Source organism: Lathyrus oleraceus, chromosome 2 (genome assembly GCF_024323335.1).
Source record: "Lathyrus oleraceus cultivar Zhongwan6 chromosome 2, CAAS_Psat_ZW6_1.0, whole genome shotgun sequence".
Classification (NCBI taxonomy): Eukaryota; Viridiplantae; Streptophyta; class Magnoliopsida; order Fabales; family Fabaceae; genus Lathyrus; species Lathyrus oleraceus.
Window position 1 is genome coordinate 197254693 of NC_066580.1, and position 23923 is coordinate 197278615.

At 39.8% G+C, this 23923-nt stretch overlaps 1 protein-coding gene and 1 pseudogene across 1 annotated transcript in view; one reads left to right on the plus strand and one right to left on the minus strand.

Moving 5' to 3' along the window:
- LOC127122583 (uncharacterized) overlaps nt 1-23923 on the plus strand; it is a gene marked incomplete at its 3' end in the record, with an annotated part of 69337 nt that overhangs the window by 36526 nt on the left and 8888 nt on the right. The window lies entirely within an intron of this gene.
- On the minus strand, nt 2883-2982 carry LOC127124327 (uncharacterized; annotated as a pseudogene).

The following is a 23923-nucleotide window of genomic DNA, read 5'->3' on the forward strand; positions in this document are numbered from 1 at the left end:
AGGAAAGGCTTAAGCAAAATGCAAATGAGTTTAATCACTTTGTCATGTTTATGCAAAAAATGAGATTTTCCACTTCATGCACCTTCATGCACGTGAACAGTGCATGTTCGAGGTCAAAAATGCCAAAAACTGGTTTCATGCACATGTTGGAATTGATTTGGTATGCACATGTTCAACCAAAATGAAGTTATGCAATTTCTTCCCAAAATCTTCATGAATGAACCAATGCCATGCAAATGAGATTTCATGCCAAATGATGCCATGCTTGGAAAATACATGTTATGAGGACCAATATGCAAAAAGAACCACTTAAATTGGAGTTTTTGTTTGAAAGTTATGCTCATTTGAAGTTTAACCCACACTTTGCCACGATTGAACTATATCTCTTCAACCACACATGAGAAATCCATGATCTTGGACTTTTTGGAAATGGGAGAGTGATAACACGAAATTATATCGCTTTTTAAGACTTAATTCAATTAAATTATTTTATCATTTACACTAATTTATCCCATTTTATCAGATATTATGCAGTATTTCTCTTCTATTTATATCAGGTACCCATTTTGAAGCAAAAGCGAAAAAGGGAAGAAAAGGAGGTGTAAAAAGCAACAAAAAGGAGAGAAAAGGAACCAAAGGCCAAAGCCCAGCCCAAAGCGCACAAGTCACCAATGCTGTGCCTGTGACGGACGTCACAGGACGCGTGACGAGCGTCACGCGAAGGAGCCTTGTGACGGACGTCACACATAGCGTGACGAGCGTCACGCAACCCCACTACCTTTGTGGCGCAAGTATCGCCCTCAGAAGGACTTGAAGAATAACGTTAAGGAATTGGTCTCCTATATGCACGCCGTGGATATAGCCACGCTGAAGAAGGAGAGAAACGGAATGCTGCTACCAAGGCCATTATAAATAGCCGTCTCACAAACCAAAAGTTACACAGTTTTTGCACGCTCAGTTTTGCGGAAGCTCTGCCAAATTTATTTTTTCACGCCTTTGCTTATTTTTCTTCCTTTCCAGCATCGTCCATTTTATTTATTTTATTTTGCAAGCTTTGTTTTCTTTTTTTCCCTTGCAATTTATTTCCCCCGTTCTTAGCTTTTAGATATTTTTCGCGTAGTAGTTTCTACACCGGAAACTACTGGGCAACTTTATACCGGATTTAACCTTACGTTATATTCGAGTTTTTTTTATTTCCTTGATTTAATTTACTGTTTAATTGAAGAATCGAAGAACAAATCCTACCGGCTTGTGGTGGAGTGTTCAAGACCATTGTATTACGCATTCAGGTTCTTTAATTGTTATTTAATTTTTATGCTTTATTCTATTGTTTATTTGCATTGCCTGCCTGAAATGAGTCTGTGTATGCATGATATTAATTATTATTTAGTAAGCATGTCTGGCTAATTTGCCTAGGTATCGGTATGTAAAGTAAGCAGAAAGAGGGATCAAAACTAAGTCGGTCTATTCAAACTTAAAATTAGAATCAATCTTTTTACGGTCTTAACTTACAGGTTTAATAACAAGATTTTTTACAAAGGTAAAAGACATAAAGAAGTTGAAACCAACAGAGCGAGAGTTTGAGGTTTTAACTGGACAGTGTAAGTTAGTCATTAAATCTATCTCAGGGCGAGAGCAAGTTTTAGAATTAATTAAATTCTGACCTTTTTCCAAAAAGTATTTTTAAAGGTTGAATGTGAGGACGAGAGTTAAGCATTTAGATTTAATTGTATAACCTAAGTCAACAGAGCGAAAGTTTGAGATAAGGGTGTTTAAAACGGTCAGTATTTTCTTAAAAAGAGTTTCTGCAACTTTATTGTTTTCAAAATATGATTTTTGACTTAATTATAAGTGACAGCAACATTAACATAAGATCATGGTTTCTTCAACAGAGCGAGAGTTTGAGATAAAACCTTTAACCAATAAAGTTAGTCGAAACGATTTATTTTAAAACCGAGAGACCGACAAGGAATTGATTCCCTAGTTTTGACGAACCACATACCGATATCCGTTTTATTAATATTTAATCTAGATATTAGTTTAGCTCTTAGCTCCCTTTTCCCCAAACAATCAAACATTTTCACCTTAGATTTACGTAGTAACCTTAGATAACGGTACATCGATTCATAAGTCCCTGTGGGATCGATATCTTTTAAAACTACGCGATAGAACTGTGCACTTGCAGTTTGTATCCCATTCTCGACTCGCACAGTCGAGCGATCAAGTTTTTGGCGCCGTTGCCGGGGACTTTTATTCAATCGATATCGTAACTCTTCCGTTACGCTGTAGAGACTAAGGTTTCTTTTTCCTTCTATTCTTTCTTTCGTTGATTTGTATGCCACGCACTCGCTCTCAAGGCGAACCGCTCTATTTACGAATCAACGATATCGAACTATATCTCCGAGTCTTACGACGAATTCGGGAATATCGTGCTGAAAACAATCTCCCTCCTATAAACCTTCCTGATATCAAAAACATTTTTCCTTCTTTAACCGAGATGGCAGAACCAGCTCGTGCTCTTAGAGATTACGCCGCTCCATCGCAAGATGAACCGCATTCAAGTATTGCTCCGCCCGCAATCGAAGCAAACAACTTTGAACTTAAACCTTCACTGCTGCAGGCTGTGCAACAGAACCAATTCTCTGGAAATCTTACCGAAGATCCAAACCTTCATTTATCCGTATTTGTTCAATATGCTGATACTGTTAAAGCTAATGGTGTCACTTCAGAGGCAATTCGACTTCGTCTTTTTCCTTTCTCATTAAGAGATAGCGCTAGAAGATGGCTTCAATCTCTACCTTCCAACTCGGTCACCACATGGAACGAGTTGAAGAAAGTTTTCCTTGCCCGATATTTTCCGCCAAGCAAAACAGCTATGTTAAGAGCCCAGATAAACGGATTTAAACAGAAAGACAACGAGTCTCTTTTCGAAGCATGGGAAAGATACAAAGACATGATGAGACTTTGCCCACACCATGGTTTGGAAGACTGGTTAGTAATTCACACATTTTATAATGGTCTCTTATACAATACAAGGTTAACAATAGACGCCGCTGCAGGTGGTGCATTAATGAACAAACCTTATGCTGATGCTTACCAGCTTATCGAGAGCATGGCCCAAAACCACTATCAGTGGGGAACCGAACGAACAACAGTGGAAAAACCTCAACCGAAAACTGGCATGTACGAGATAAGTAACCTTGATCACGTCAATGCAAAAGTGGATGCTTTGGTCCAGAAGATTGAAAGTTTAAATGTATCACCACCAACCGCCGTGGTTGCTATAGCTCAGAATTGCGAGGTCTGTGGAATCCAAGGCCACACTCCTGCGGAATGTCAACTCTTGACTGGAATCCAAACAGAGCAAGTAAACTATGCTCAAGGAAGCCCCTATTCGAATACCTATAACCCAAATTGGAAGAATCATCCAAACTTTTCATATAAGAGTAATAATGCTTTATACGCACCTGGACAGTCTCCGAATCAAACCCCATCTATACCTCCGGGGTACCAGAAACCAAATCCTAACAATAATACCCCTAGAAAATCCAACTTGGAAATCATGATGGAAAACTTTATAGCTTCCCAACAACAAACCAATAAAGATTTCTTAAACCAGAACATACACACTGGCGAACAACTTAAACAACTAGCAAGCAAAGTAGATGCCTTGGCTACCCATAACAAAATGTTAGAAACCCAAATATCTCAAGTAGCTCAACAACAAGCACCTACTGCTGCACCAACTGGTACATTCCCTGGACAGCCCCAACCTAATCCGAGAAGCCAAGCTCATGCAATTATATTAAGAAGTGGAACGGAAGTGGAAGGACCGTCTGATCCAAGGATAGAAAACCAAAGCCCTAAGAAATCTACTGAGGAAAGTGAACCTAAGGAAAAGGAAGAGAGTAATAAGGATACCCTAGAAAAGAAGGAACCTTATGTACCTCCACCACCTTACAAACCACCTATACCTTACCCTCAAAGGCTTGTTAAAACCAAAAATGTAGGTCAATTTAGAAAATTTGTTGATCTCCTTAAGCAATTAAACGTTACAATTCCATTTACCGAAGCTATTACGCAGATGCCCTCATATGCTAAATTCTTAAAAGAAATTCTTTCTAATAAAAGGAAACTTGAGGATAGTGAAACCGTTACACTCCCTGCCGAATGTAGCGCTATAATCCAAAACATGCCCCCTAAACTCAAGGATCCAGGTAGCTTCTCTATACCCTGTCACATAGGAAAATTTGTCATCGACAAAGCCTTATGCGATTTAGGAGCCGGAATTAGCGTTATGCCTTTATCCATATGTAAGAGACTGGAAATGGGAGAATTAAGACCGACCAAGATGTCTGTACAACTAGCAGATCGTTCCATCAAATATCCTGTAGGAATCCTTGAGAACGTTCCCGTACGCATAGGTCAGTTTTACATTCCCACTGACTTCACAATTATGGATATTAGAGAAGATGATACTACACCTATTATACTAGGAAGACCATTCTTAGCAACTGCCGGTGCAATCATAGACGTAAAACGAGGAAGACTCACCTTCGAAGTAGGTGAAGAGAAAATTGAATTCATTCTTTCCAAATTCTTGAAAGCACCTGCAATAGAAGATACATGTTACTTCATGGATATCATCGATGAATGCATAAAAGAAGCAGAGTCAGGAGAAGACAAATCATCAGACTATCTTTTAGAAGACAAATCTAAACAATGCTTAGCAATAACACCAGATCCTACGCAGTGTCTTAACAAACCAACCCCTGATTTGAAAACACTTCCCAAAAATCTGAGATATGAATTCCTAGACTTAGAACTTGAACGACCTGTGATAGTCAATGCAGATCTAGGAAGACTCGAAACAGAAAAACTCCTACATATCTTAAGAAAATATCCAACCGCACTAGGATACCACATAACCGATCTTAAAGGAATAAGCCCTTCTATTTGTATGCATCGCATCATGTTAGAAGAAGACGGTAAAACCTCTAGGGAACACCAGAGAAGACTAAATCCGATCCTAAGTGAGGTAGTAAAGAAAGAAATAACCAAGTTATTAGAAGCAGGTATTATATATCCTATATCTGATAGCAAATGGGTCAGTCCCGTACACGTTGTACCAAAGAAAGGAGGCATAACCGTTATTGAAAACGAAAAAGGAGAAACTATAACTAAACGAATCGAATCGGGATGGAGAATGTGCATTGATTATAGGAAACTAAACAAAGCAACCCGAAAAGATCATTTCCCTTTACCATTCATTGACCAAATGTTAGAACGACTAGCTAAACATTCACATTTCTGTTATTTGGACGGTTATTCAGGCTTCTTTCAAATACCAATTCACCCTGATGACCAAGAAAAGACAACATTCACATGCCCTTTTGGTACCTTCGCTTATAGACGAATGCCGTTTGGTCTGTGTAATGCCCCTGCAACTTTTCAAAGATGCATGATGGCAATTTTCGCCGACTTTCTCGAAAACATCATGGAAGTATTCATGGATGACTTTTCTGTATACGGACAAAGTTTCGAAGAATGCCTTGAAAACCTGGAAAGAGTTCTTGAACGATGTGTAAAAGTAAACTTAGTACTTAATTGGGAAAAGTGCCACTTTATGGTACAAGAAGGAATTGTTTTAGGACACATCATCTCGAACAGAGGAATTGAAGTAGACAAAGCCAAAATAGAGGTAATCGAAAATCTTCAACCCCCAAGAACCGTGAGAGAAGTACGAAGCTTTTTAGGACACGCCGGTTTCTACCGACGATTCATCAAAGACTTCTCTAAGATAACTAAACCTTTAACCGGGCTATTAATGAAAGATGCTGAATTCATATTCGACGATAACTGTTTAAAAGCATTTCAAACTCTTAAACAAGCATTGATCTCCGCACCCATTATGCAGACACCAGACTGGAATGAACCATTCGAAATAATGTGCGATGCCAGTGATTATGCTGTAGGTGCTGTTTTAGGACAAAGAAAGGATAAAAAGCTTCATGTTATATATTACGCTAGCAGAACCCTGGATGAAGCACAGATGAATTATGCCACAACCGAGAAAGAACTCCTAGCAGTAGTATTTGCGCTAGATAAATTTCGTTCTTACTTGGTAGGAGCCAAAATAATAGTTTACACTGATCACGCTGCTATCAGGTACCTTCTAACAAAAAAGGATGCTAAACCTAGACTCCTAAGATGGATCTTGTTACTACAAGAATTCGACTTAGAAATCAAGGACAAGAAAGGAACTGAGAACGTAGTAGCAGACCACCTCTCTAGACTTGAGAACCTTGAACCAGAAAGAACATCCATTAATGATGATTTCTCGTATGACAAACTCATAGCTACTTTGGAAGAGAACAACTCCGACATGCAAGTAGAAACCACCTTAGCTATATCTGCCATACCATGGTACGCTGATCTAGTCAATTATTTAGCTGCCGGAATAGTTCCACCTACTTTATCTTACCAGCAGAAGAAAAGATTCTTCCATGACATAAAACACTATTACTGGGATGATCCCTTACTTTTCAAAAGAGGTCCCGATGGTATTTTCCGTCGATGTGTACCCGAAGAAGAGGTAGAAAATATAATCCAACACTGTCACTCCGCGCCTTATGGTGGACACACAAGTACATCCAAGACCTGTTCTAAAATCCTACAAGCTGGCTTTTATTGGCCAACTATATGGAAGGACGTACATGCGGCTATTAAGGAGTGTGACAGATGTCAACGCACGGGAAACATATCTAGACGTGACGAGATGCCACAAAAAGGTATTTTGGAAGTAGAGATTTTTGACGTGTGGGGAATAGACTTCATGGGACCGTTTCCATCCTCCTTCGGTAACAAGTACATACTCGTGGCGGTTGACTACGTATCAAAGTGGATCGAAGCTATAGCTTCTCCAACTAATGACACCCGAGTAGTAACTAGACTCTTTAAAAATATAATATTTCCGAGATTTGGCATCCCAAGGATAGTAGTCAGTGATGGTGGATCGCACTTTATATCCAAGATACTCGAAAAACTACTACTTAAATATGGAGTGAGACATAGGATAGCAACACCTTACCACCCTCAAACCAGTGGACAAGTGGAAGTATCTAACAGAGAAATCAAGCAAATATTAGAAAAAACGGTCGCCACTTCAAGGAAAGATTGGTCATTGAAATTACCAGAAGCTTTATGGGCATACCGAACTGCTTATAAAACTCCCATAGGGACGACCCCATTTAAGCTCATTTATGGAAAATCCTGTCACCTCCCGGTAGAATTAGAACACAAAGCCTATTGGGCTATTAGAAATTTAAATTTGAATTATAAAACCGCCGGTGAAAAGAGAATCCTTGACATAAACGAACTAGAGGAACTCAGAAGAGACGCCTATGAAAATGCCAAAATCTATAAAGAAAGAACAAAACAATGGCATGATAAGCGTATATCAAGGAAAATCTTCAAGCAAGGCGACGCAGTACTCTTATTTAACTCCAGACTAAAATTATTCCCGGGAAAACTACGATCCAGATGGTCAGGACCTTTCCATATCACTAAAATCTTTCCCAGTGGAGCGGTAGAAATTAAAGGACAATCTACAGAACCGTTCACCGTAAACGGGCAACGTCTGAAACATTATCACTATGCGGAAACCAACGAGGATTCGCAAATTCTACACTTAGACGAAACGCCCCCAGGACTCATAGACTATATTTAACAGTTTCTTTGTCGAGCTTGCGACATTTAAACAAAGCGCTTAGTGGGAGACAACCCACAAATTAATCTGTTATTTTATTATTTTATTATTATTATCATTCCTCTATTTTTCTCTTAATTATTCTTTTAATTTCTATTTAGTATTCATTATTGATTTATTCAAAAAGAAAAAAAATATATCTATATATTATAATAATAATTCTATTCTTCTTTCGGCATTTGGCCAAATCCTGACTTAAACTCATGTTTTCTTTTCTCTAGTTAACACTAACCAGATGGGACATTCTGACCGTATGGGTATCAAGTTCAGAGGAATGGCTCAGAAACGAAGGTTTGAAGAACTAGCCACTAGGGAGATGCTACCTAGTTTATATGCTGATGATTGGGCTATGACTGCCCTTGGACTGAGACAGAGTGTCCTGTTTTTGCTGAATCAGATAGGATGGGAGACCTCCCCTACCCTGAGACCTTTCACCACCTACCGGAGGCTCACACTAGAATTCCTTAGTTCATTAATCTATCTACCTAGCCATGGAAAAGGAATTACCAGAGGTTTTATCCAGTTCAGAATGTTCAATATGGAGTACCAATTTAATACTAGAGACTTCACCAACCTTTTGGGTTTTCCTACCTCCTTTGATACATTCACTATAAGCCAGGAAGAACTTCTTGAATATAGAGAGCTTGAACACTTTTGGGGTAAGCTGACTGGAAATGATGAGCCCGAAGAACATGAGTTTCTCTCTGGAAACATACATAACCCGGCTTTTCGCTATTTCCATAAGATCCTGACCCACACTTTATTTGGGAAGAAGCCAAATAGTACTTCAGTTTCACGTGATGAACTCTTCATCATATTTTGTGCTTCCCAGAACCGTCCAGTAAACGGTGCTACTTTTATGTTAGCTAATTTGGACCACCTTATCCAGGATGAGAGAGCACCCATTAGAATAGGCGGCCTGATAACTATGATAGGTAATGCTATTGGACTACGTCAGCCTATGCTTGACCTGAACCCTTTTTGTGGCATTACCACTATGAGTATACCTTTCCTCTTCAACACTATGTTTATAGCAAACATAGGGTCTGATGAGTTTGAGCTTGTTATTGATAACCAGGTTCTCTGCCTATTCACCCTGCCCGATCCTAGGACTAGTGTTCATAACCAAAGGAACTGGCTCTATAACCTGAATGAAACCCCAACTCCTGCTGGATCCACTGAATCCATCCAGGATTATGAGATTTGTGATGACTATGAGCACTATATTGACCATACCTCTCTTGCTGAATCTGACCCTCAGACTCCATCCGGCTACCATGATATTGATCCTCCTCCTCAGCCTGTCCTGACCGAAGAATCAGCCATGCCTGATCTCCGACATCATATGCCAGGAACAGATATTAAAACCGTCATTGAAGCCTTGATGTCAGAACAAAACGCCCTCAGGGAAGATTTCCACAGCTTGAGACTTGCAGTCCTAGAACACATGAGCAGCACGGCAAGTCAGTTACGTATGTTACGGCATCATGTTAACTCTTTTACTCCTCCGGCCAGAGATCCGAAGATAGATGGAATTTAGTTATTTCTTCATTCTAAGTTATTTAGTTTTAGGCTAGATTTTTTCATTAATGTTATTTGAATTCATGTTTATTTCTATTTCATTTTATTATTTTCCCTTCCTGTAATACATTATGATCCTTTTTATTGAAGCTGTTTAGTTAATTTATTTTGCAATGCCTATTATGCTCTACGGTTATTACTTATTATTATTATTATACAAAGCAAGTAAGCATGCATACTAAATTAAGCTACAGACTAAAACGTTCATAAGCAGAATAAAATATTTAATTACGCTACCAAGTGATTCTGTGAAGCGCTACTAAGCCTTTCCAAAAGGAAGTGTGACGAGCGTCACACCACCCGTGACGGGCGGCACATTTAGTGCCTGTTACGAGCGTCACAGCCTTGTGACGAGCGTAACGCCTCTCAGATATGTGAACGTTAGGGAGCCGTTGGAGACGAACGTTACACCCCCCACCTTTTTACATTCCCCATTCATTTTTCATTTACCACAATTAATTACTTTTCAACCACTCTTTCTTTTCACCTCCCACATTTTACCTATAAATACCCTCCAAACTTCCTTCTTTCACCACAAACAACTCTCTCATATCAAATATACACTTCTTTTCCTTTCCAAATCACTCATTCAAAAATCCATCACAATGGCGGGAAGTCAAAACTTCGGAAATATCATCTTCCGATCCGGAGATGACAACTATCAGCAAGAGCAATTCGAGCGCTTCCAACAGCGAGGCGTCGCTCCCACCAGGTACCCCGATTTAACTTGTTTACAACAATTGGGCTTACTCCACGGTATCGAGTGGATGCTCCGTAGAGCCGATTTAACCTTCCTTTGCACCCATAACCAACCCACCTATCCTTCCCTAACCTTAGAATTCCTAAGCTCTTACGACTACACCACTCCCGCCGGTGAAGGTGAATTCCTAACCGGTACAGCAACCTTCCGTATGTTTAACACCGAGTACTCTCTAACCCAACGCCAATTGAGTGCCATGCTACAATTTCCCACAGAAGGTCTGCTCCATGCCAGAATTCCCCCAACCTCAAACTGGAACACAGTTCTAGTTTTCGACCTTTTTAAGAAAATTTCCGGTATAAATACCAACAACTGGGAAGAACTCCTTCTCTCCCACATCCATAACCCCACCATCCGTTATTTTCTCCGTATCCTGCAAAACACACTCTTTGGAAGACCAAACAACAGTAAGGTCAACTCAAAAGAACTCTTTTTCCTCCAGTGCGTTTTCGAATCGGATACTACGGTAAACGCCGCCTCTTTTCTCCTTCATCATATCCGCACCTTATGTGCTAGAGGCCGGCAACCATTCATAATTGGCGGATTAATAACCTCCATAGCACTTGGCCTGAACCTAGGGGATAAACTCCAAACTTTAGAATCCCTTCCACCCCTGTCTATGGATATCGGCTATTGTCGCTCCAGCCGCCTGATTAAAAACAGAGTAGGCGGAGGCTATTATCTGATGGTGAACAACCAAGCAGTCCCAAGTGTTGTGCTACCCAATACCACCCTAACCGATGTCACAAACCCGAACCGCCACCTCTACGATCTTAGCGCTCCTGAAACCACCGAGCCTTCACAAACAAACCAACAAACAGATGAGTTTGAAGAAATGGAACAAGGCGATCATCCGCCAGAACAACCGTCAGTCCCGCTCAACCCTTCCAGTAATGCAGCCGGCCCATCCTCCCAACGTCGTCGACGACGAAGGCCTGCGACCAACGATGACATTATGGATGCTATCGATGGAATGCAGGCACAGAATACAGAGATGATGCAGATGATGCGTCAAATGCAACAGCAACAGGATGCTCGGAATGCCATAACCGACCAGCGGTTTACTGAGTTGTTTAGCAGATTCGACAGCTTAGACATACGTCAAAGATCACCAGGACCAAGATCCAGAGGTGGAAGGCAGCCTTAGTTGTATTTTTTCTTTTTCCTGTCCATTTTGTATTTCTTTCCCTTCAAACATCGAGGACTATGTTTAGTTCAAGTATGGGGGGGAAATTATTCTTTCCATTCCCATCTTTGTTTCAAGTTTGTACTCTCCCTTTTCATTGTTATTTCCTTATAAAAACAAAATTTTTTTTAAGTTAAGTCCTGAATGTGAAAAAGTTTCTATTATCTATTTCCCTCAACTTTCTTGAGCCATAACAAAAATTTTAACACACCCAATAAGTATAAAGGTCGCCTACTTTATAAAATTTGAGTGAAATCAAAACAAAATCATTACCATAACAACGCTCTGAGAACCTCAATATGTTAGATCAGGATAAGTACCTATCATACCGATTCCTCGAACTTTTAGTTCTATGGCAACCCCAAGTAGTTTATACAGAAGTCAGCACCATCTTAATAGCAAACTACGTGGAGAGCCGATGAATATAAGTGAATGATCCCCAAAGTAACCTAAGATAATTAAATTAGGAGACCCTTACCGGATCATTTAATCTAAAGGTTGCAAATCATGCAAAAGCACAATACGAAAGATCCATTATGAATTGGTTCAGTAGGAATCTGGTACTGAACTTGGTAGGGCGGACTACGGTTCGATCCCCCGCAATTTGCAATGGACTGAATAATGAAGTTATCCGACTTATGTACCAGAACTTCTAGCTAAAAGCGGATCATAGACACTAACCGGTTACTCCACTATGTGCGCGAAAGGATAAAGGGCTTAATGTGATTTCGCTAGAATGAAAACGGGCAAAATAAGACTAAAGGAACCAGGATAGCTATCATAGGGTACTTGAACTGATTGGCATAAGGTAGGGTTATCTAAGTTGTAACGGTAGTTGTTGATGTCAAGATTTAACTCAAATCCTCCTAAACAAAAACCCATTGGCAACCTAGTACGAATTGATGTGTGCTTTAAAATTTCATCCGGCTAAAACTTTTAACAAGTTCTATACTGAATTTTGCTTGAGGACAAGCAAAGATTTAAGTATGGGGGAGTTTGATAACACGAAATTATATCGCTTTTTAAGACTTAATTCAATTAAATTATTTTATCATTTACACTAATTTATCCCATTTTATCAGATATTATGCAGTATTTCTCTTCTATTTATATCAGGTACCCATTTTGAAGCAAAAGCGAAAAAGGGAAGAAAAGGAGGTGTAAAAAGCAACAAAAAGGAGAGAAAAGGAACCAAAGGCCAAAGCCCAGCCCAAAGCGCACAAGTCACCAATGCTGTGCCTGTGACGGACGTCACAGGACGCGTGACGAGCGTCACGCGAAGGAGCCTTGTGACGGACGTCACACATAGCGTGACGAGCGTCACGCAACCCCACTACCTTTGTGGCGCAAGTATCGCCCTCAGAAGGACTTGAAGAATAACGTTAAGGAATTGGTCTCCTATATGCACGCCGTGGATATAGCCACGCTGAAGAAGGAGAGAAACGGAATGCTGCTACCAAGGCCATTATAAATAGCCGTCTCACAAACCAAAAGTTACACAGTTTTTGCACGCTCAGTTTTGCGGAAGCTCTGCCAAATTTATTTTTTCACGCCTTTGCTTATTTTTCTTCCTTTCCAGCATCGTCCATTTTATTTATTTTATTTTGCAAGCTTTGTTTTCTTTTTTTCCCTTGCAATTTATTTTCCCCCGTTCTTAGCTTTTAGATATTTTTCGCGTAGTAGTTTCTACACCGGAAACTACTGGGCAACTTTATACCGGATTTAACCTTACGTTATATTCGAGTTTTTTTTATTTCCTTGATTTAATTTACTGTTTAATTGAAGAATCGAAGAACAAATCCTACCGGCTTGTGGTGGAGTGTTCAAGACCATTGTATTACGCATTCAGGTTCTTTAATTGTTATTTAATTTTTATGCTTTATTCTATTGTTTATTTGCATTGCCTGCCTGAAATGAGTCTGTGTATGCATGATATTAATTATTATTTAGTAAGCATGTCTGGCTAATTTGCCTAGGTATCGGTATGTAAAGTAAGCAGAAAGAGGGATCAAAACTAAGTCGGTCTATTCAAACTTAAAATTAGAATCAATCTTTTTACGGTCTTAACTTACAGGTTTAATAACAAGATTTTTTACAAAGGTAAAAGACATAAAGAAGTTGAAACCAACAGAGCGAGAGTTTGAGGTTTTAACTGGACAGTGTAAGTTAGTCATTAAATCTATCTCAGGGCGAGAGCAAGTTTTAGAATTAATTAAATTCTGACCTTTTTCCAAAAAGTATTTTTAAAGGTTGAATGTGAGGACGAGAGTTAAGCATTTAGATTTAATTGTATAACCTAAGTCAACAGAGCGAAAGTTTGAGATAAGGGTGTTTAAAACGGTCAGTATTTTCTTAAAAAGAGTTTCTGCAACTTTATTGTTTTCAAAATATGATTTTTGACTTAATTATAAGTGACAGCAACATTAACATAAGATCATGGTTTCTTCAACAGAGCGAGAGTTTGAGATAAAACCTTTAACCAATAAAGTTAGTCGAAACGATTTATTTTAAAACCGAGAGACCGACAAGGAATTGATTCCCTAGTTTTGACGAACCACATACCGATATCCGTTTTATTAATATTTAATCTAGATATTAGTTTAGCTCTTAGCTCCCTTTTCCCCAAACAATCAAACATTTTCACCTTAGATTTACGTAGTAACCTTAGATAACGGTACATCGATTCATAAGTCCCTGTGGGATCGATATCTTTTAAAACTACGCGATAGAACTGTGCACTTGCAGTTTGTATCCCATTCTCGACTCGCACAGTCGAGCGATCAGAGAGAAAGATCTTCAACTTTCATGTTGGACAAAATTTCATTTGAAACTTTATTGATGATGTAATCTTGAGTTGAAGTTGATCCAAAACCTTTCCATTTTTGGCAAATTCAAATTACAGGCCACTTGCTATTTTTGGAAAGTTTTGATCTGACCTCAAATCCTTCAATGTTGATGTTTGAAATGTCAAATGAGACTTGTTTGCACATGATTGAGGCATCTCTAACCACTTCCCACTTCCAAATCCATAGTTGAATTGACAGTTGAGTTTTGTTGACTTTTTAGGGTTTCAGATGATTTGCTCATGGACTGATGAGTTCTGAGCCTTCAATACTTGGCCAAACCACTTCAAAATGACCTTTGAACCATATGAACCCATGGGAATCACCCTAGGGCTTTGATCTCATGGAGAATGCACTTGTTGCCTTGCACAGTTGAATCTTCTGACCAGTCTTGCCTGATGACATGATGGACTATGCAATGACAATGCAATGTTAATGACCTAAAATGAAAATGTATATACAAAATGGGAGGTGCAAATTTGAGGTGCTACAGCTGCTGTCATACGGTGAACTGGACTTTTTTGTGTTTTTTATCGCAATGTCGCGGTTAGCAAGAGTCGCCACCGATTTTTCTTTTATCCAATAAGGAAAGGTGGAAAAGAACAGGAAAGACCTTAATTTAGATTTTGGGTTCGGGAGGTACATTATACAAAGGGAAGGTGTTAGCACCCTTTGTATCCATGGTTATCCATGGGCTCTTAATTGCTCGATCACTTATATTATTTTTGTCTAAAAAAGTGTTTGTGAATTGTTTGGAAAATTGTTTTGAAAAGAGAATTTAACTTTGTAATGATTCTTGTATGAATGTATACAAAGTGGTTATCCCGTTTTAGTTTTGAAAATTGTTTAGAAAAATATAACTCGGTAATGATTCTAGTATGAATGTATACCAAGTGGTGATTTTCTAAAGGCATTTTGAAAGGTGTGAGGTGCAAAAAAATGTTTTAAGTTGTGAGCCAGCAATTAAGAGTTATACCGACCCAAGGTCTTTATGAGCACTTCCTATCCTTATGAGGGTAAAACTGTCCTTATTATTGAGAAATAAGTAGTTTTATCCTTTGGATGTTTAAGGGTCATCGTAGGGTCATCGATAGGTCATTGAAGGCAACAGTTACGAGGATATCTTAGCATTCGAAGGGACTATCATCTTTTAACCGTAGGCAACATCGGAGGGTCATCGAGGGACAAAGTTGTATATTCGAAGGCAACATCCGAGGGACTATAATTTATTTTATGATAATTTAACCGAAGGGTCTTTGCTAAGGGTATCCCCACGTTCGCGGGACATGACCGTAATATCGTAATCGTAAGGCAACAAAGAGAGGTCCAAGATCACTTATTCAAAGGCAAAGTTTTACAATTAATTATATAATTAGGATGAAACTCCACATTAAAATTATTAAAAATAATATATTAAAAAATTAATACATTAGAAATTAATACATTAAAAATTAATTTAGGGTGAAACTCCACAAGGGTATCCCACAAATAAAGTGGAATACCTAGCCAATAACCTTTTCCTGGGATATGTGAACCTTTACGAAACTCAAAAAAAAGAAATATGTCAGAACACCAAATCAGGGTGCAATCGAAGATTACACCGGAGAAATATCACAACAATAAATAGGATAGGATGAATAATGCATGGCTATGATAAAACATAAAAAAAAACAGAATAGGCCATGGATTTTGAATTTGAAAACAGCCCCACGTTAGGAACTTTGAATTTTATGGCATTTTATCACAGGAATAACATGGTCAAACATTCAGGGTATTCAGGCATATTTAAATTCCCATACGAAAGCAAATTATATATCAACATTTAATCATGATGCATTATATATGTAGATATGGCCAATTGAAAGTATAAACAATAGAGATACGCAAACCTGTTTGCCAATTCAAGGTTGAAGGGATTGACCCCTTGTAGTATCGGAATAAGTTAGGCAGCGGGAATTGGACGGCGATGGCTTCGGTGCAGATGGGCTGCCTTCAGGGTTTCTTTACTCTGAATTCTCCGGGTAGGCAGGGTTCCTATGCCAAAGTTTCTATCCGTCCTTCTCTGTTCTCTCTCTTTCTTTTTCCTCAAGGTTTTGTTCCAAGGAAACCTCAGAGTGTTTTGCTTCTCTTCCTTCTTTCTCCAGTGAATCTCCCAGTGTAAACTCCCCTACTGAAACTTCAGTATTTATAGACTAATTTCGTGGGTAATGGGCTTGGAATGAGGGAGACCCAAGTCCAAAATAATTTGTTATATTTTATTTATATATTTATTTTAATTATTTAATTAATTAATTAATTAATTAAAATTTTTTTTTTTCCTTTTTTTTTCGTTTTTTTTTTCGTTTTTTTTTTTCGTTTTTTTTTTTTTTTTTTCCTTTTTTTTAGGAAAAATGATGGGTAATTTTTGGGGTATGACAGCTGCCCCTGTTCAATATTCTTGAACCGAGAGAGTTAGGATGGCGTGTATGCCATTCGTGGTCTGGAGGTGGAAGATTATTGAACACTAGAATGCCCCAAAAATTTGCACTTGAGAATCGACAGTTGGTCTTGATGGAGATGGGCTTAAAGATGCCATCCGGGAGGTTTGATGACGAAAGCTTCAGATCGCGCCGTACATTAGGCCAATTTGAAGACATGGGTGCCACACTGGGTCGTACATTAGACCGAATAATGAGTCATCCATTAGGCTGCCGACTTCGCTGGGGAGTCGGAGTGTGTCATATGCTGTTGGGGATAAAGGATCAGAATGGACCATACGCTAGATCGTATCTGAGTTACAGAATGAGCCGTACGTTAGGCTGAATCTGATGACGAAAGGGGTAGTCGTACGTTAGACTACACTTCAGAAATGTACCGTATGTTAGGTAGCATTTGAGGGGATGGACATCCGAACGGGTCGTACGTTAGACCGTCGCAGAATGAGTCGTCTGTTAGGCCGCATCTGATGATGAAAGCGGTAGTCGTACGCCAGACTACACTTCAGAAATGTACCGTACGTTAGGTAGCATCTGAGGGTTGTAAGATCCAAACGGGTCGTACGTTAGACCGCGTTGGAGTTGCTGGAGTTCAGAATGGATCGTACGCTAGATCGTATCTGAGTTGCAGAATGAGCCGTACGTTAGGCTGTATCCGAAGAAGAAAGTAGTCGTACGCTAGACTACACCCCTGAATGTACCGTACGCTAGGCAGTATCTGAGGATTTGAAGGTTCAAATGGGTCGTACGCTAGACCGCATTGGAAGCATGGTTAGACCTTCTCCTCGATCCTGAAGTCGGGTAGTAATTGCTATTGCTATTCTACGCATATATTTTGGTAAACATTTATCATATTCAAATGCACATATTAATTCAAATTAAATCAATGGACATTTACGCAAACAAAACAGAAAAAGTAAAACAAAAGCGTCTTTTTTGAAATGAATTGCATTGATTTTGAAAGGAGGCCTATGAATAGGCAATTTGTGTACAAGGAGACAGAAATCCTAGTAAGAGGAAATTGTCAAAAACAAAGAGAGAAAGCTATGCGGAAGAAGTCCTATTGATTTTAAGCCTACTACTGTCATTATGTCTTCGAGCATCTCATCCCTTGCTGTCGGATAGAAGTGATTGGCTTGGTCAGTCCCTCGAACTTGGATGAAAGTTGACTGAGAACGGGACATAGTCATACGCTTTAATCCCTAATTTTTGCCTGGACCGCCTTTTCAGGTTTTCAGTCCACCAGGATACCCTTTTTTGCCCAAGCCGCCTTTTCAGGTTTTCGACTTGCCGGGTGTACATTTTTTATATATATCCCTAATTTTTGCCCGAACCCTTTTGGTTCGCCGGGATGCCCTTACTTTTGCCTAGATACATCGATCTAGCGGGTCTCTTTCATGCGTAGTATTTTTTAACTATGTCCGCGTTCACGGGATGTGGGAAGTCTTCACCATCCATTGTAGCGAGTATCATGGCTCCACCTGAGAATACCTTCTTAACTACAAATGGCCCTTCGTATGTGGGAGTCCATTTGCCTCTGGGATCAGTTTGTGGTAGGATGATACGCTTTATCACCAAGTCGCCCATTTGATACACTTGTCTCTTGACCCTTTTGTTGAATGCCCTGGTCATGCGCTTCTGATATATCTTCCCGTGACATACAGCCGCAAGTCTCTTCTCACCAATCAAATGTATCTGATCGAGTCGAGTCTGAATCCATTCGTCCTCGTCTAAGCCCGCCTCTTTCATGATCCTTAGAGAGGGAATCTGAACCTCTACTGGTAAAACGGCTTCCATTCCGTAGACTAAAGAGAAAGGAGTTGCCCCTGTCGAAGTGCGGTAACCATGAAGAGCAAAAGGTAACATCTCATGCCAGTCTTTGTATGTTACTGTTATATTCTTGATATTGTTAGCAGCCTCCACGGCGCCGTTCGTCTTTGGCCGGTACGGAGAAGAGTTATGGTGTTTTATTTTGAACTGCATGCAGAGTTCAATTTAGTACCATTATCAGTGATAACTCTTTTAGGAGACAGCAAGTTTCTCGAATGTATATTTGATAAGATCCATCTTAGAAATCAATAAAGTGGTATGATTCAACATATACTGTCTTAGTCGGCGAGCAGCCCAAGCCAAAGCGCAACAAGCTTTCTCGAGCTGTGAGTATCTTGTTTCACAGTCGGTACCTTTTGCTAAGGCAGTGTATGACATGCTCTTTTCGATCAGACTCGTCATGTTGCCCCAGCACACCCTATTGAATTTTCTAACACGGTCAAATACATAGTTAGAAGTCTTCCTTCAACTGGTAGCATCAGAATTGGAGGTTCTTGGAGATACTTCTTGATTTTGTCATTCATCATTCCATACCATCTCTTGATTTTTATTTTTTAGTAATTTGAAGATGGGTTTGCAAGTAGCAGTCAAGTGTGGAATGAATCGGGCAATGTAATTCGAGCGCCCCAAGAAACCTCTGTCTTCTCTCTTGTTTATTTCAGTACCCAGATTTACAATTTCAATTGATTCCTCATGCGGCTGTATGGTCTTTTCCTTCTTGTAGTACCAGTCCGGCAAGTTCTCCAGGGACTTCCCAATCTTCCTCACTTCCATCCTCGGCTTGGTAGATCGGATTTTCAAAGTCATAATGAACAGTAGCAGAGTCATTACCAACAGGATCCAGAGTGGATATGGATCGGCAAATTGTTACGTGAGTGTGTGCAAGAAAACATAGCTTGTTTGAAAAATGACAGGAAATATAAAGAGCGCAATATTTGAATGCAAAAAGTCCATTGATTTATTGAATATGAATATGCTTATGAAAATGACAAAACCCTTGAAAAATTAGCTATTGTGCCCCGGGTATAGACACAATGCTTTAAAACACCAAATAGCAATAACAATTACTCCTGACTAAAGGAAATCGGGATAGTGTCCTCAGCCTTCCAATTATTGAGTCCGTCACCAATTGTTGGAAAAATCCAGCTATCCAAGTCATAATCGTTATCGGCATCTTCCACAGCATTAACAGTCTCGTCATGATTAGACAGAGGAGCAGTGATGACATTAGGAGTCTCCGGAGGATCGGAGGTAGTCGCCTGTATCTTTCCGCTTCGAATGCCGCTTTTAACATGTTCACCTGTTAATATAAGTTCAGTGAAACCCAATGAGGAACTCCTTAATAGATGGCCGTAGAATGGGCCAGTCAGTGTACTCATGAACATGTCCACTAATTCTCGATCAGTCATAGGGGGTTTGACTCTGCCAGCCAAGTCTCTCCATTTTTGAGCGTATTCTTTGAAGCTTTCTTTAGATCCCATAGTCATATTCTGCAACTGTAGCCGGGTAGGCGCTAGTTCAGAGTTATACTGGTAGTGCTTGTAGAAAGCTGTCGCTAAATCAGTCCATGTGCGGATGTCAGAGCTCTCGAGCTGATAATACCATTCCAACTGTGTGCCAGACAGGCTCTCTTGGAAGAAATGGATCCATAGCTTCCTGTCAGTGGTATGCGGCTGAATCTTTCTCACATAAGCTCTCAGATGCATCTGAGGACAAGATGCCCCATCATACTTAGTGAAAATGGGAACCTTGAATTTGCGGGGAATGACCACATCAGAGACCAGACCCAAGTTTTCGAAATCCAGACCGGGCGCCTTCTGAGCCTCCATAGCTAGCACACGTTCTTCCAGTAACTTGTACTTGTCATCTCTTGGAGAGTACTGTTCATTCTCAGAATCTTCATTGTCGTCCTCAGGGTTGAAGAGATCGACATTCTCATCTTCTGAATTTGTCTCTGTTTCCTCTTCTTGATCCTTCGGAATTCTGATTTTGACTCCCGCAGCCTGTCCTTTAAGCCTTCTTCCCGTGTTAATGTAATTCACAGGTTTCTGGTCTTTCTTTTTCTCGAGCAAGAGAGCCTTCAGTTCCTCCTGCCCCTTGGATAAGTTCAAGATCATCTCCTGGAGTTGAGCATTTTGAGCCTGGAGATCTCTGACAGCTTGTTCGAGGTCCATTTTTCTGTTTGGAGGAAAACCGTGAGAACACTAATCCCTTTAGAGTACCTGTTATGCAATGTTATGCTATGCAATGTATGAAATGTTTTCAAGGACTTTTGGAATTTAACTTTGCGTAAATCACCAACAAGAGAGAAATGTTTATTGCTAATTTTTTCCATGTTCATTACAAAAGGAACAATAGTAAAATACAATGAAAGCTCAAGTCTCCCAGGGGCGACTTCTTTTTGGGCGAAGATATGCATTGAGCCTTCGTTCCTCATTAAGCTGGCTGGCGAGTTCTAGTGCTTTCTTCCTTTCTGCATTGCACTGGGCTTCGAAAGTATCTCTCTCCTCTCTCAACTGGGTCCAGGATCTTTTCAATTCCTCAACATCGGTAGGCATATCTGGGTAAGAAATGATCTGGGAAGTACCTCCTTCGACCTCTGATTCAACAATCAATGGTCCGACTGCAAGATATGGCATGACAAGTTCACGAGCTCTGGCGCGTACCCATCTGAGATAAGGCTCCAGAGGAATTGAATTTTTTCTTTCCTAAAGTGCTTCGTTTCACCATGCCCCAAGCTCGTACAAACCTTTGGCGGAGACCTTGAGAGTCATTGTCATAGTCAAACACTATACCTTGAATAATCATTTCATGTGGCCCATCCCTTCGAGCATACCCAAACTGACGTAGGGCCAAGGCAGGATTATAAGTAATACCTCCTCTTATCCCCATGAGTGGTACATTAGGGAATTCTCCACAACGGTCGATGATGATAACATTTTCCTTGAGGTTAGAACCCCACCGGATGTCTGAATGAGAGAGTGCCATTATCCTTTGAGACCATTTCAGATTTTGATCGTGCTTCAAGACTGATTGAGGAAGGTGCGAAATAAACCACCTAGACAACAAAGGTATGCAGCACATGAGGGTCCCTTGCCTCTTCATAGTACGAGTGTGAAGGGAATGCAAAATATCTCCGAGCAAGGTGGGCACAGGGTTATGAGTGAGAAATATCTTAATAGCACTCATGTCTATGAATTGGTCCGGATTAGGGAATAGCACCAAACCATAGATTAGCAATGCTAGAACATCTTCAAAAGCATGGACCTTCATAACGTTTAGGAATTCCCGGGCCTTACCTACCAAAAATTTGGCGAGTAAACCCTTAACTCCACTCCTTGTTACCCAATTATTTTCAATGTCGGACTTTGTCATGTGTAAAGCTGCGGCAACTTCTTCAGTCTTCGGAATCTTTTCCAGACCACTGAAAGGTACTTGATCAAGGATAGGTATCCCAAGCAGCTTGGAAAACTCTTCTAATGTGGGTACCAACTGATAATCTGGGAAAGTGAAGCAATGATGTTTAGGATCGAAGAACTGGAATAGAACTCTCATCATATCTTCTTTGAAACCCGTGGTAACCAAATCGAGGAGAGATCCATGTCTTTTGTTGAACTGAGCGTGATCGGGAAGTTCTGACACTAAATCCTTGAGTTGAGGAGAGATTGCTACAAGATTGATCCGGATAGTCTTCCTGGAAGCCATAACCTGTTTACCAGAGCAAAGCTAAATTCCTAAGTCCTTGAAATGGTTAGTATAATGCCATGATGTTATGATGTTATGATGTTATGATGTTAAGTAAACAACAAGCACAAGCAAGTCACACAACCATCAGTCCTAGGTTTTAAGGCTTGCATGAGTTTCATAGGTAAGTACCCTCCCCACTGAAGTTTGGTTGGTTCAACCTGTCCTAGAATAGTAACCGGGTTCTAAAAGGATCTCCAATCATTGACTTTCCTTTAAGTCCACTTCAGTGCAACACCAAGTGGTTGACCGAAGCTTCCCTAAAGTCCAATCTCAAGGAGTGTAGTATCGAGTCTCAACCAAGCCCCAGTCGGAACCGAAGTCAGTTAGCTCACTACTTTCTAATGGCCAGGATGAGTCAATTAGGGTTCTAAAAGTCTGGTTAATGCTTTGATGACACCACACGGAAGCCAAATTTTTCCTCAAATAACATGAGGACCATCAGGACAACCAAAGTGTCACATTAACCGTAGCCATCATTTTAACCATTCCAGTATACGCCGGATAGTCGCGATGATCTATTGCTACTTACCTAAGGTACACTAGATCCGGGTGTAGGATCTTTCACTCAAGCATAACATACCCAAGCAATCCCTTAAAAATAAATCAGACAAATTGAATAAGTGATCTTGTTTTTAAGGTAACCTCTCTTTTTAAATATTTAGGGTCCCCAGCAGAGTCGCCAGTTCTGTCATACGGTGAACTGGACTTTTTTGTGTTTTTTATCGCAATGTCGCGGTTAGCAAGAGTCGCCACCGACTTTTCTTTTATCCAATAAGGAAAGGTGGAAAAGAACAGGAAAGACCTTAATTTAGATTTTGGGTTCGGGAGGTACATTATACAAAGGGAAGGTGTTAGCACCCTTTGTATCCATGGTTATCCATGGGCTCTTAATTGCTCGATCACTTATATTATTTTTGTCTAAAAAAGTGTTTGTGAATTGTTTGGAAAATTGTTTTGAAAAGAGAATTTAACTTTGTAATGATTCTTGTATGAATGTATACAAAGTGGTTATCCCGTTTTAGTTTTGAAAATTGTTTAGAAAAATATAACTCGGTAATGATTCTAGTATGAATGTATACCAAGTGGTGACTTTCTAAAGGCATTTTGAAAGGTGTGAGGTGCAAAAAAATGTTTTAAGTTGTGAGCCAGCAATTAAGAGTTATACCGACCCAAGGTCTTTATGAGCACTTCCTATCCTTATGAGGGTAAAACTGTCCTTATTATTGAGAAATAAGTAGTTTTATCCTTTGGATGTTTAAGGGTCATCGTAGGGTCATCGATAGGTCATTGAAGGCAACAGTTACGAGGATATCTTAGCATTCGAAGGGACTATCATCTTTTAACCGTAGGCAACATCGGAGGGTCATCGAGGGACAAAGTTGTATATTCGAAGGCAACATCCGAGGGACTATAATTTATTTTATGATGATTTAACCGAAGGGTCTTTGCTAAGGGTATCCCCACGTTCGCGGGACATGACCGTAATATCGTAATCGTAAGGCAACAAAGAGAGGTCCAAGATCACTTATTCAAAGGCAAAGTTTTACAATTAATTATATAATTAGGATGAAACTCCACATTAAAATTATTAAAAATAATATATTAAAAAATTAATACATTAGAAATTAATACATTAAAAATTAATTTAGGGTGAAACTCCACAAGGGTATCCCACAAATAAAGTGGAATACCTAGCCAATAACCTTTTCCTGGGATATGTGAACCTTTACGAAA